Source organism: Myotis yumanensis, unplaced genomic scaffold (assembly GCF_028538775.1).
Source record: "Myotis yumanensis isolate MYYU_CA2020_CCGP unplaced genomic scaffold, mMyoYum1.0.hap1 SCAF_7, whole genome shotgun sequence".
Taxonomy (NCBI): domain Eukaryota; kingdom Metazoa; phylum Chordata; class Mammalia; order Chiroptera; family Vespertilionidae; genus Myotis; species Myotis yumanensis.
The window spans coordinates 68,715,648-68,730,873 of record NW_027223758.1 but is presented as its reverse complement, the minus strand read 5'-3'; the positions used below and the strand labels follow the sequence as shown (position 1 = coordinate 68,730,873).

The 15,226-nt window shown below is 42.3% G+C and overlaps 1 protein-coding gene and 1 long non-coding RNA gene across 3 annotated transcripts in view; one reads left to right on the top strand and one right to left on the bottom strand.

Moving 5' to 3' along the window:
• The window catches only part of NCOA5 (nuclear receptor coactivator 5), a 28,076-nt gene extending 20,143 nt beyond the window's left edge, over positions 1-7,933 (bottom strand). Inside the window, exon 1 of one of the 2 annotated variants that reach the window (XM_070420827.1) lies at positions 7,783-7,933. The gene's annotated coding sequence lies outside the window, so the exon portion shown is untranslated. The remainder of the gene's footprint in view (positions 1-7,782) is intronic. The other variant, XM_070420826.1, reaches the window with a different exon arrangement.
• On the top strand, positions 7,728-15,013 carry LOC139014087 (uncharacterized). Its single transcript, XR_011472187.1, has 3 exons — positions 7,728-9,677; positions 14,360-14,476; positions 14,755-15,013. It is a non-coding gene; the product is annotated as an uncharacterized lncRNA (long non-coding RNA).
• Positions 15,014-15,226: the final 213 nt, after the last annotated feature.

Sequence of the window (15,226 nt, the reverse complement as noted above, 5' to 3'; positions counted from 1 at the left end):
CACACATAAAAAATCCTAACATATGTGCATACAGAACTTTTGGAAAACCTGTTAGTTCAATAATCCAGGAATAATAGAGAAACAATCAAAAGTATAAATAACTTCAGGGTGCTGATCACAGTGTAGTAAAGATTTAGAGTCAAGAAAAAATACCTTGCCCCATCCTAATTTTTTTAAAATATATTTTTATTGATTTCAAAGAGGAAGGGAGAGGGAGAGAGAGAGAAATATTAACAACGAGAATCATCGATCCTACTGGAGATTGAGCCTGCAACCCAGGCATGTGCCCTGACCAGGAATCAAACCGTGACCTCCGGGTTCATTAGGTCTACACTCAACAACTGAGCCATGCCGGTCAGGCGCCCCATTCTAATTTTTTGTCACACAATTTGAAAACTCATCCATTGGAGGTTGGAAGTTCATTTCAACAAGTTTTCTCTTTGGAAATGCAAATATTGGAACTGGTAAAGAGAGCTTTTGTGTTAATTCTTGAATAAGATTATTTTTCCCTAAATAAATAAATAAATATATATATATATATATATATATATATATATAATGTTACACCAAAGAAATAGAAATAATGTTAATGTAAAGGAGAAGATACCTTTCTGAACATTAGATGGGGAGCCATAATTGGAGAGAATTTAATCAAGAAGTTAGTGGCAATGTGGGACTCTCCAAGGATAGGTAGAATGATCCTCTTTCTCACGAAAAAGAGAAGAAATAGTGCTTTTTTTCTCCTCCTGCCATATTTTATCCCAGCCACATACTCTTAAGACCAAAAGTCAGTCTCAGTGTCTCTTCCACCGCAGCTTGGTTGCTACTTCTATACTTTGTTAGTTATATCAGCAATGTGGATGCCATTTAAAATCACCATTACCACAAGGTGCTTAACCTTGGCCAGAATATCTATAATTTCCAAGTGGTCTTCTGAACACAGTTAAAAGCACCTTTCAAATAAGGATTTTTAGACAAGAAAAACAGTACCAACTAAAGGGATTTACATAAAAGAAAAAAACCCTAGAAAATAATTTAGAAAACATGGTGTTATACAGGAAATGGCAGAGCTGTTTTAAGGCATAAAAGAATGGGGTAAAGAACTCCCAAAGAAAGACACAATGTCTAATCTACAATTTTATTTTAGACTAATATGCCAGACAAGGTTCACACAATGGTCCTTGGATGTTATAAATAAATACACATTTCATTCATAGCACCAAGAATTGCTTTGCTCTATTTTTTAATTGTGCCGTCATAAAATAACTCTTTTACCTTAAAACCAATTTTTATACTCCACACCAATGCAATGCAAACTATTCTGAACAAGTGCAGTATGAATCACAGTCACAGCACGTAGTGACAGTACTACTATTGGCTGTTGAATGAATCCAGAAACATATACAATTTCAATAAGTAATTACAAATTAAATGAAACTCCCTAAAAGGCTTAGTTGAAAACCAGATACTACTAAATGGATAAAAATGCCACTTGAAAAACCATAATGACTTCTCAAACTATATTTACGAAGATGACTTTGATGGTATATTGTAACATCAGGGATATTATAATGAGCTATATTGTAACTATCAGGGATAAGAGAATGCTCTGCTTCATTAATATGTTTTTATTGATTTCAGAGAGAGAGAGAGGGAGACAGAGAGATAGAAAATCAATGATGCGAGAGAATCATCAATCGGCTGCCTCTGCACATCCCCTACTTGGGATCAAGCCCGCAACCCAGGCATATGCCCTTACCGGGAATCAAACCAGAATCAAACTGAACTGGAATAAAACCGAAATGGAATCGAACTGTGACCTCTTGGTTCATGGGCTGACGCACAACCACTGAGCAACATTGGCCCAACAACCATTTTTAAACATACAGTTCAGTAGGGTTAAGTATATTCACACTGTTGTGCAACAGATCTCCAGAACTTTTCATCTTGCAAAACTAAAACACTCTATACTCATTAGACAACTCCTCATTCCCCTATCCTTATTTATATACATACTAGAGGCCCAGTGCACGAAATTTATGCACAGGTGGGGTTCCTAGGCCTGGCCGGAGATCAGGGCCGATTGGGGCCTTCCAGCTGCCAGCCGGGGCCTTCCTTCGTTCTGTGCCGCCCCTGGTGGTCAGCACACGTCATAGTGAGCGATTGAACTCCTGGTCTCCCAGTCGAACTCCCAAGGGAATACTTTGCACATTAGCCTTTTATATAGAGAGAGATTCTCTTCATTCTCCACATTTCTTTAATGAAGATATATCAGCACTACCGGTAAGATGATTAAAAATCAGATCCTCAGACCCCATCTCAAACTTTTAGAATCTGACAAAGAAGCCTAAAAATCTGTATTCTAACAAGTTTCTCAGATAATTCTTGGCAGGTATTTGGGAACTACTACTCTATTATCTATTTATCCCTTTAGTGCATTCTAATATACCAATAACATATATACTTAGATCCTCCATTCACAAATCTCTCTAAACTCCTGTGTTCAAGGAGGAATAACTCATAATCTGTTACAAAAATATCACGACAATGAATAACATCTGTAAAAGTTTAATCCCTGCAAACTGCACAGAAGGCATAATCACACAGCTACTTCCAAAGGAAATGGAATCATGAGCCCAAGTTTCCATAGTGCTAAAGGTAACAATAATGTCCAATTCTAAGGTCAGTTGTCCCCCCCACCCCGAACTTCTCTTCAATTATATTTGACCATTTAAAAGCCCGAAAATTTAAGCTTCTTTTTCCAATTACCTAGCTATAAAATGGCAGAAAAAATATTAGCCACCGACCTTGCCACTTTTTGATAGCAGGTTATACACTTCTTTGGCTAATAATGGGCAAACTAGAGCTGTCAGTATTGTTTTGCTGGCAGGGGCCACAACATCTACTTCTTCTGAGGCATTTTGTTATATCTAAATGCAACTCTCTGCAAAAAGAGAAAAATGGCCACACATATAATTTTACATCCATAAGCAGACCATGGACTCTTGGTATTCACACTGTGAATTCAAACAGCTTTCTTTGTTCTCAAGAAGGTGAAAGCATTCTACTAAATGGAAAGAATTAAAAATATTAAAGACCAACAGAAATCCTAACTATTCTTATTACCTCTAGCTCTGCCAGGAGCCGGTCCATCCTTGCTGTTTCAAGGGACCTGGCGTATATGGCATACTGTTCTTAATATGTTTGCTCCCCTTCTTGGCGCTATGTGTTTTAACCAAAGTCACCTCTCCGAGAAAAGTTGTTTCCCCAGGTAGGAATTTTTCCCTGAGGTTAGGGAGGGGATACAACCCCTTAATTAAGTGCCAGGCGGTAGTTAAGCTACATAATCTTTACTCCCTGGAATGGAGATAAGAAACGCCCTAACCTTTGTAATAGAAATTGACAGGATTAAAATCGGCTGGTATAAATACGGATGTAACAAGACAATAAACATCAGATCCTAACCAGAACCTAGCCAGAGAACGTGGCAAAAGATCCTGGACAGAACCTGGCTACAGAACTTCACTGGAGAACCTAGACAGAACATGGCAAAAGAACCTGGATAGAACCTGGCTAAAGAACCTGGCTGGAGAACCTGGCTAGAGAACTTTGCAACAGAACCTAGCGAGAGAACATGGACACAGAACTTGGCTAGAGATCCTGGGTAGGCTGCTGATCAACTGAACGCTGTCTCCATGTCATTCCTTCTTCGCAGACTCCGTCCACACCTTTGGGAACCCCTGGACCTGCTGGGGCTGGACCCCAGCATAGCTCAAATTATGAAGCCAAAACATTTTTATAGTTAAATTAAGGTCTTGTTTAAAACAAATCTATTGATGTAAACCCAACTACATACCAGTGAAAACTAATTTTCTGAAGTCCTAAATCAGGGGTTCTCAAACTTTAATGTACATAAAAAATCACAGGGCTGGGTTTTGAAAGACAGATTCCTTAGCCCCACCTCCAGAGACCAGTAAGGGGTAGGGAGCTGTATCTAAGGATCTGTATTTTCATTGAGCTGTTTAAGTGACTGATGATGTCCTAATGTAAGTTTCCCAAAGGCTGCAAAAGGTTCAGTTACATATAATCCTTAATTTTAAAAATGAACAAAAATCACGTTTTTTCCTATTTTTTTTTTCTCTTGGATGTCAAAAAGAACTTTAAGAGTTTAAAAATAAACTTCTTGTATCATTTCTGATCCAATTACAAAATTAAGTATACTCACTTAAAACCAAATTACTCATTATTTTTAATTGATCTCAGAGAGAGGGAGAAACATCAATGGACTGCCTCCTACACACCCCCTACTGGGGATCAAGCCCACAACCCAGGCATGTGCCCTGATCGGGAATCAAACTGGGGACCGTTTGGTGCATGAATTACCCTCATCCAACTGGGCCACACTGGCCAGGGCAAAATCAAATTACTTATAATTTAAAGTTCTCCAAAGCTCATCCATTTGCTGCAGGATCAACCAAATATTCAGTAACTCAATCATTCCAGATGAAAACCAGGGGACCACTCAAGATATTTTATAAGGTTAGTGTGACACTCCGCTCTCCAATGCAACTTCAGTTGCCCTGATCCTTGCCTAAAGCTGTTGTTCTTTATAAAGGTCAACAATAATGTTGTTTTGAACATGAAATAAAGGAAAAGAATCTCAGGGACTGAAAAAGTTCTAAATCTTTGAGGGGAATTACTTTTTTATCAGAAAAGTAACTGGTCCAGTTGACTATTATCTTTATTTATTTTTAGTATTAGGATGAAGAATGAAAATGACCCTCCTTATAAATATTCATATCTGGTGGCAATAAAACCACCATTTAAAAAGCAGCAGGCATGCTGGTATTATATATTTAGCTGTCAGTGTACTTCATATTTCTCTAATGTGCTGCTGCTTCAGACAGTGGCCTTACCCTGATCCTTTCATTAAAGTCTCTCATTAATGAAACTAACATAGGGGTAACTTTCTATTGGTACTACTCTACTGATTTCTTTAACTCTGCAATAGTCTAGACAAAACATGTGTTTGTTCACAAGGCAATCTTTCGGCACAAAAAACTAACTGAACTTTTTTTTTTTTTGCTAACTGAACTTTAAAAACGCTTGTCTCAAAGACACATAGTAATCATTAGTAAACCATAGGTATATAGAGAAAATGAAGTGTAGCAAAAAGAGTAAGTTTTGGGAAATACTGGTACTTCAAGATGTTCCTGGGGGTATAGTGAGAGAAAGGCATCATGGTATCTTTCTTTCTTGGACATCTACATTGCATATGTTTAACATGTTATAAGCCCCTGAGAAGTTCTGGAGTAAGGACACCACTTTACCTCAACATGTCCCAATTTTGCTTGATCAGGAAATCTTTTATCTTCAATATGTGATCTGAGCAAGAAATCTAACTTCTCTGAGACATTATTTTCTCATATGCAAAAAAGATAATCATCTTGTCCTATCTCACAAGATGATTGACAGGAGCAAATGAGTTGGTATTTGTAAACCTGCTTCGTAAACCATATGCACTCCTAGTTATATGTTATCATCACCATTAAGAGTAATAATGAGTTTAGAAATAGACATTTCATTCTTCCTGAAAGTCAAAAACAAAAATTGCTGAAGGGATTACAATATTAAATATATTTCCTCCAAAGGTTTTCCATTCTTAAAAGCACAACTAAATTTTAGTAATTCTCACAGTAGTAACAAGCCATACAAAGGTACTGCCATCTGCAGGCCACAGAGATGGAATGCTTGCAATGGTTATTTAAAATGAAACCATCAGGCACTTTCTCATCAGACTTCTAAAGCCTTTCCAAAAGATGTTTATTCTTAGCTTTTGAGCACAGGTAGATGAGGCTCCATTTGCTGAAGTTCTGAAACTGACTCAAGTAAAAAAAATTATCATTTCTTCTCTACACAGAACTGCTGCTTAGAAATGTGAAGAAAATTACCTTAGCCTTATGTAATTTCTACATTGTGCTCATACCAAAGTAATCCCAAGAAATATGGATTTTTTTTTTTTACACAGGCCAAGGAAAAAATCTTTGAGTAGCCTGAGCTGACTTTTCAGAGTAACCTTTTCATAAATTAAAGTGAATGTGCTTGCTCACACACAAAAACAGAGGTTATGAACAGGCTACATACAGAACAGACTGTTAGCTTGTTAATTTGTCAACGCCTCCCTTAAACGTGAGGTGTTTACAGGCACGGGACATTGGGTAACCTGCACCCAGAAAAATTCCTTCCCCTGGGCCTTGTAGTATGGTTTCTCCGGCACATTCTATCAGGAATCACTGTTTCTATGTTTTAGGTTAAAAGATTTTTGTCAGAGGTTTCAAAGAATATCTGGAGCTAAAAGACAGGCAAAGAAACCAGGATGAAGGAAGAATCTGATCTTAGCACACAGTCAAGTGATCTCCAATACCCACAATGCAATGCTTGGGCTTTACTGGTTTGAAAAGTCACCACTGAAAGTTAGTTTTCACACCCAGACTGATCAATTAAAAAAACATTAAATCCTGAGCTGTCAATACCCCAAACTGCTCCATCCGCGTCTGCAGAAACAGCTTTTTATGAACTGTCAGGTGCCCCACCACACCACCACGCTACAAGGCACACCGCATGCACCTGGGCGGAGAGCTCCTGCATCCCTCCTATCATGTTTAAGTTAATAATGAGAACACTTTACAACCAGCACGTTTATGATATGAATTACCATCCCCAAAGGTCCTGGGGGCATTTCACAGACTCTGCTATGCCTCAGGGGAACATTCTGTGCACAGAGGAAAGGCCAGAACAACTAACTCCATACTCCTAGAGCAGCGTATCCCAAAGTGTGGAATGCAGAATAATTGCAGCAGGAACAAGGACGCACTGTTTATTTTAATAGACAGGTATTTATTTTTTTTGAGCATTAGAAAGAGAACTGACTTCCATGATACGGTTGTGACATACGTTTCCACCCTAAACAAATATATGTAAGAAGGGGGGAAGAAGGAGAGTCAGTGTAAAGGGGAAAAAATTGACATTTGGTAAAATAAACAGCAGTATAGATGGTACCCGGACATAAAGGTGCAACGCGAGGGCCTGGAATTTGGGGAACGCCGTCCTAAGAAAAAGGCCCTGGCGGGTGGCCCCGGTGTGATAAGTCACGAGGCAGGAGAGCCAGCAGGCTGGGGTGCTGGCTCTGCCGCTACCTCCGGGGTCACCTCGGCATAGTTTCTTTCCCGGTTCTCGGGGCCTGGGGCCCGCGTTATCAGACAGACAGACGGCTGTCACACGACAAGGAGACGCCTGGAGGATGCTGTCAAGGGGCCGCGAGGCGGGCGATCCCGGGCACCGCGGGGTTCGCCGCCCGGCGCTGTACGCCACGGAGAACGCCGGGTTCGAATCCCGACTGCGCCACCGTCTCGCGGATGACCCGCAGGCGAGCGATTTCACCATTTTGGGAAGCAGGCCGAGATGTGCATCCCTATCCTACAGAGAAGCCTGGGGGCTACTGTCGGCGATTCGCGCGCAGACAGGCGGCTGCAGTGCGGCGCCGCGGGACCGGAGCCCACCACGGGCCTCCCGGAATGGCCGGGCCTGGGCCGCACGAGCGCCGGAGGCCGCGCCCCGCACCGGGCATGCGCAGCCCCGCGCGCACCCAGAGGGAGCCGCGGCCGCGGTGGCGCGTCAAGCAGGCCCTCCAGGCTCAGCCTCCCCCTCCGGCCCGGGTCCGCCTCCACTGCCTGCCCGTCAGTCCCATGCCTCGGCGGACGGCCACCGCTTCCCGGCACTCACCGCTACCAGCACGGCGGACTCCCCGATGCTCCTTCGCCTCAGGCCCGCCGCCGCCGCAGCCTCCGCCTCAGCCCACCTGCCCGCCGTAGGACAAAGGCGCCACCAACCGACCGGCGCGGGCACGAGGCAATGGCGGTTGGGGCGGAGAGTGGGGGCCAGAGGGCGCGCACGCAGCGACAGGCGCGGCAATGTCGCAAAAGCGCGCGGGTTTACGGTAGGGCTGAGTTGGGACATGGATTTTATTCAGCTCTGAGGGCAGTTGAGAGCGCTAGCGGTTGCTTAGTAACGGCGTCCCCAGCCGGATCTTCCCACCCCAAGGGGCTCCGCCATTCTTCTTATTTTCAGAGAGCCTTCTTTCTTTGTGAAAATAGATCATATAAACCCTAAAAGACTTTGATTTAGTTTTGCATAAAACTGAAAGAAAACCAAAACACCTTAGAAGTCTCTGTGTGTGTGTATATATACACTGAGTGGCTAGATTATTATGACCGCCTGACGTTTGTAGGCAAATTAGCCGTTCACTGCATCGTCTGGGATATGGAAACCGAAGACCTGTTTGAACACCTTTGCTGTCTGCAGTTACCAGGATAAAACGTCTCCAATTTGCACAGGAACACAAGGATTGGACAGTCCAGCATTGGAAAAGAGTCATGTGGTCCGATGAATCACGTTTCCAGTTGCATCATGCAGATGGCAGAGTGAGAATTTGGTGAAAACAGCATGAAAGCATGCACTCCACATGCATGAGTACAACCCTTTGAGCTGGTGGGGGCAGTGTTATGGTTTGGGGCATGTTTTCCTGGCATGATTTGGGCCCTTTAATTCCTGTGGAACAACGTCTGAATAGCACAACATACCTAAGTATCGTTGCTGATCAAGTTCATCCTATCATGTTGATGGTGAATCCCAATGGAGATGGCTTCTTCCAACAAGATAATGCGCCATGCCATGGTGCTCGTATTGTGCAGGAGTGGTTTCAAGAACATGAGGAGTGGTTTCAAGAACTTTACCTTGCTTAGGTGGCCCCACAATCGCCAGATCTCAATCCAATTGAGCATTTGTGGGACAAAGTTAAAAGAGCCATCAGGCAGCTGGTTCCACAACCATCAAATCTCACAGAACTGGACGGTGCTATTCATCAGGCATGGTGTCAGATTCCTTGCATCACCTTTCAACATCTCATGAAGTCAATGCCAAGAAGAATTGCCGCAGTATTGAAGGCAAAAGGTGGCCAAACGAAGTACTGATGGTGATGGGGTGGTCATAATAACCTGGCCACTTATTGTATATATATGTATGTGTTCGTGCACATGGAAAGGAAATTAATTAGAAGAAATATTTTGATATCGCTATTCGCCCTTTCTCTATAATAGAAGTATCAACCAAATTCATGATCAACAATGACAGATCGAAACCCATGCGTGCAATTGGTGCCAGGGAGAGCTGTATATGCATCGCATGCATGAGTCAACTTAGCCTTTTATATATATAGAATAAACTTGCTTAATTAGACCTGCTTTCTGATTTAGCTAAACTTTTTCCAGCCCAGTGAAGCACCCCAACTTCTCTTTCAGGAAATTGTCAGCAACACAGCAGTAAATATCAACATGAAGCAGATTATTATTGTAGATCACCCTGGGAGAATAAAGGGTAAAATATTTAACTGCAGTAGTGTTTGACTATATTCTGCACAGTGAGAAAACCTGAAGTCATTTTCAAGGTCCACCATTTCTTACTTCTTTTCAGTCGGGTCAAGTTTCTAAGCTTTCTAAATCTCTGTTTTCCAGCTAATGAAAATAGGATTCCATCGAGTCTCCTATCTACCTACTCCAGGATTTCTGTGAGGATCAAATGAGATGAGGCACGGGAAAACACTTCACAGACATTTGGTTAAGGTAAAATGTTTCCACCTGGCTATAAAGCAAATTGTGTTCCTGGGCTGAAGAAACTGCAAGGAGGCTAGTCTCTAGGGAGAGGAAGCTGGGCATTGCTATGTGACATCATTACCAGGTGCCCATAACCACCATTTCCAGGTTGGGCTGGGCTGTGGGCCACATTTTGCACCATGGGGTCTTGGCAGCATTGGCTGCGTTTTGGTGGGGTGTCGCTCTGGGGTGGTGGCGGGGCCTGTGTCCCACTTGTGGGAAGCCGAGTGTTGCTTTGTGGGCGCCATGTCCGCAGTGCCGTTTCTCTGTAAATGGCTAGTGCGCCTCACAGCAGCTCCTGCATTGAGCGTCTGCCCCCTGGTGGTCAGTGCGTGTCATAGTGACCGGTCAGACGGTGGGACACTTAGCATATTACCCTTTTATATTAGTATATATAGATACTAATTCTTGTAACCTATAGCCTCCAGATCACAAGGAACAGAGAAGAGAAGTAGAAAGTAGAAAAAATGTTTTATTTGGATTTACATTTAAATAGGCTGTGTATGTACCCAATTCGTTTCACTGACAAGAGGCAAAAGACTGGTGATGTAGTCACAGGCTCTTCTTGAATTATTTATTTTTCTTGGAATATTCAATGCCAAAAATAAATTTCCCAGAATGTAAATGTTGACTGTGAAGCATGTATAATGTATTTTTTTACTTAATCTGCAGAATATTTGTCACTGGAAATGGAATTCAGTGTAAATACACTCGATTTAGCACATCTATCACTATATGAATCAGGGAGGCTGTTCTATTAGTTAGGAAATGCCTCGACCCCATGGGGTCTAGTTTTTCTCTTGTGCCAGGTAACAATGGTGGCTGTGGAATTTGAACACTAGGGGAAGTCAGATCTCTTTGACACTAACTCATATGTTCACTCCTTCACTAATTTACTCACCAAATGCAATGTTTATCATATACCTACTTGCTAGGCACTATTATGAGCAAGTACAAACCCATCCCTGCTATCTTGGAGATTACTGTCTAGTAGAGAGATAGAATTAGGTAAATAATCACACTTGAGTTGTAATTGCAAACAAGTAAATACTGAAGGAAAGACAGAGGGGTGCACTCTATTGTCTAGCTTTCCTTCTTATGAATAGTGCAGGATGTGTCCAATGCCGATGAGCAGATATGCTCGGCCTTCAGATCCTTACCATAATACATCATGGCACCTGGGAAGGAAGCTGGGTGGTTTTTTTCCACCTCTGCTGAGAGCTCCTAGAAGCAGATTAGGGACTTCTCTCAGGAATTTTTCCTTTACTTTTCCCCCAGGTTGTTTTGTTCACTCACTCTAGGTGAGAATTTTCAGGATTTTGTGGAGTCCTTGGCCAATAGGACCATCTGAGAGAGGCGAGGACAGAGGCATTGAGAGTGTGGACAGATGGGCCTGTACCTTAACCTCACAGGCTTCACAAAATTCCAACCCCCATACCCCACTCCCACAACCTACCTATGCTGTTCTGGAAATTTGCGCAGTGCATCATGTAAACAGACCTCTGGTGCTTCAACTTTCTTGGCTCAAGTCTACTAGGGGAATTTACCACTTACGAAGTCTTGGTGGATCAGAACACAGGCAGTAGATCCGACTGGCCTAGTTCACAACTCTACTCCCCACTTCTAGCTGGGAAAGCTTGAGCTTGTTTTTTAACCTCCCCATGCCTCATTTTCTTCATCTGTAAAATGGGGATAAGAATAGTATGTACTCCCCAAGGTCAATATAAAGTAAGTTAAATTAAATGAGGTGGTGCACATCATGCTTAAAGGTCTTAGAGTCAAGTCTGTCTCATCGTGTGGGCCCATTAACTCATACATCTCATATTCTCTTGGTTCATTTTATGACAACATGGTTTGTCTTTCTGTAGATATGCTTGTGCTAACAGACCATCCCTAGAACACAGAGGCCCTTGGGTTTTCATAGACTACTCTGTTCACAGGTATATAGAATAAATGTCACTGGAAGATTAACAGTGAGTCCTTGTGTCCCAGGACATTGGGGGTGGGGTTAGAAGGGACTTTGTTGTGATGATATTGAGTTTGTTGTGAGCCCCAACAGCTAATAGCACCTCAAATTAAGATTCTGCCAACAAAGTGGATCAGAATAGGACTGCCCTGCTTGGCAATTTCTGTTGTATGTTTAAAGAAGTAGCTCAGGGAACTGCAGAATGGTCACCCTAAAGTTCCTCCCAGCCCTCACGGAGCCCAGCCTCTATGACATAAGTAAATTCCCACTTATGCCGAAACCGGTTTGGCTCAGTGGATAGAGCGTCGGCCTGCAGACTGAAGGGTCCCAGGTTCGATTCCGGTCAAGGGCATGTACCTGGGTTGCGGGCACATCCCCAGTGGGAGATGTGCAGGAGGCGGCTGATCGACGTTTCTCTCTCATCGATGTTTCTAACTCTCTATCTCTCTCCCTTCCTCTCTGTAAAAAAATCAATAAAATATATTAAAAAAAAAATTCCCAGTTATGTCCGTATAGCTTTGTACAACTCTGGCAGTCAGAATAATGATCTCTCCCCTCCCCTCCCCCACCCCCCACCAACGATGTCCATGTCCTATCCTTTGAAACCTGTGAATATATCACCTTACATGGTGACAGGAACTTTTCAGATGCCTTTATGTTAAGGACCTTGAGATGGTTGGTAGTAATCCTGGATTTTCCAGGTAGGCCCAATGTCCTTATAAGGACAAGGGTCCTTATAAGAGGGAGGTAGGAGGCTTCGAGTCAGAGGAGATGTAATGATGGAAACAAGTTGGGGGGCAAGGGGATATCCATTTATGTGGAGAGACAGAAATTAAAAGATGTTACTACACTGCTGGAGGATGGGGCCATAAACCAAGGAAGGCAGGAGGCTTATAGAAGCTGGAAAAAGCAAGAAAACAGATTTTTCCCCTACAGCCTCCAGAATGAACACAGCCTTGCTGATCCATTTTTTTTACTTCCCTCCCTCCAGAAAATTTAATAAATATATCTCTTCCTTTTCTAATTTTATCATGATTTACTTTTCACCCTTTAATAACTAAATGTTTAATCCAATTAAAATTGATTTTGAAGTATGGGATCACAGGTAGTTATAATAGATTCCCTCTCTCTCCAAGCTATCTCAACACCAAGTAACACCCTTAAAACATTCCATCTGCTTAAAATACTATCCCAGACTCTTTTCTACATCTTCACCTGCTGGGGTCCAACCCCAGTGGGTCCAGGGGTCCCCAAAGGTGTGGACAGAGTCGGCGAAGAAGGAATGACACGGAGACAGCGTTCAGTTGATCAGCAGCCTAGCCAGGATCTCTAGCCAAGTTCTGGTGAGGATCTCCAGCCAAGTTCTGGACAGGATCTCCAGCGAGGTTCTGGCCAAGTTCTGGTGTTTATTGTCTTGTTACATCTGTATTTATACCAGTTAACTTTAATCCTGTCAATTTCTATTGTAAAGGTTAGGGCGTTTCTTATCTCCATTCCAGGGAGTAAAGATTATGTAGCTTAAGCGTGATTGTTTGTAGTTAAAGTGATTAGCTACCCGCCTGGCACTTAGTTAAGGGGTTTTATCCCCTCCCTAACTTCAGGGAAAAATCCCTACCTGGGGAAACAACCTTTCTCGGAGAGGTGACCTTGGTTAAAACACAGCGCCAAGAACGTGAGCAAACATTAAGAACAGTATGCCATATATGCCAGGTCCCTTGAAACATATGCTGTGCAGATGTTTCTTCCCTGCAGCGTCTGTGTCAAGCAGCAAGGATGGACTGGCTTCCGGCATTCACCCACTCCCCTTCCTTCTCTGTCACCTGTTTAATCAACTCCTATTCTTCCCAAAGGTTTTAGTTAAAAATCTCACGTTCCCTCCACATTTTGGGTAGAGAGATGGTATAACATGACAGCTAGGAGCACAGAAGATGGATTCAGACGACTTAGGTCCAAATCTTGGCTCTACCATTTACTAAACTGTGTGACCTTGGGCAGGTTACCTAAGCGTTCTGCGCCCCATTTTCCTCCTTTGTAAAACAGAAATAGTAATGGGACCATGTCAAAGGATCACTGCGACTAGTGCTGAGTTAACATACGTAAACCACTGCCTTCCATGTACTGCTCAATAAGCAGTAGTTTGTCAACCTCTTGCACACTCTTGTAAGACTGTGTTTTGAAATTACTTTTCCAATGGAAGGCCATGTAATGGGATGTGAGGAGAATTTCTAGGTTACCTCTTAATCTGTGACAGCTGAGGATAAAGGAGTGCTAAATATGTTATAAACCTGGGGTTCATGAACCTGGATGGGAAAAATCTACTTCCTTATTTTCATTTACCTCTAACTGAAATGAAGCCTTTCTTTTAATTATGAATGTAGGCAGCAAACAATAGCATTAGTGGAGCCTGGTACATTGTCTCCCATAGAAAGCACAGATATTTCATATCACATTACAGTCATCAGATGTCTTGAGTTATTATTTGCGCTCATCATTACTTAGGAATTATGGAAATTTTAGACTTGCCACTAGATCTTATTATTTAATCCATTAGTAAAGGAGCATACACAGTGTTATATCACACATTTGTCTTTTTAATATTTTGATGACTGTATTTCATTATAATTGGTTTTCTTTGTAAGTCTACTTATCATATTTTATGCACTTACAAGTATTTTTTTCTGAGCAGGTCCATAGGCTTCTCCAGATGCTCAGAGGAGTTCACAATGTTAAAAAACAACAATTCTGCTCTAAAGAAAGTAGTCAACAACTGGGATGCGAAGCTCTCCTCAGGGCATGCTAAAAGGTGAGAGGACTTTATATAACCTCCCAACGTTCTAAGAGGTAGGTTCATTACTATACTCATTTTATAGATGAGAAGAGTGAGACTCAGAATGGTGGGCAGGTTACCAGAAGAGTGAGACTCAGAATGGTGGGCAGGTTACCCAAGGTCACAGAGCAGTATACTAGTGGTGGAATCCATGCTTTTTAATGACTTCAATATCCTGCTTCCCATATAAATCCTCGTAGTCCCTCTACTATTTCACAAAGTAAATATCGATATCCCGTTTCTCCATTTCACAGATGAGGAAACCGAGACTCAAAGAGGATGTTATTTATTTTTCACTGCTAAACAACACAGTCGGGATTTAAACCCATGTCTATCAGACTCCAAAGCCCCTGTGTCCTATTGTGCCCTGTGAAGTTAATTAAAGGTGCCTTGGGAATATAGCCTGGAAGAGCTGATGATCGATCAAATATGTGACTCAGGCAGACCTTTCCATGCCACCCACCAGGATTAGATGGTTTGGAAAGAAATTACTACTTTTTTTTTTTTTTTTTTTTTTTTTTAAATATAGTTTATTGATTTTTTTACAGAGAAGAAGGGGGAGGGATAGAGAGTTAGAAACATCGATGAGAGAGAAACATCGACCAGCTGCCTCCTGCACACCTCCTACTGAGGATGTGCCCGCAACCAAGGTACATGCCCTTGACCGGAATCGAACCTGGGACCTTTCAGTCTGCAGGCCGACGCTCTACCCACTGAGCCAAACCG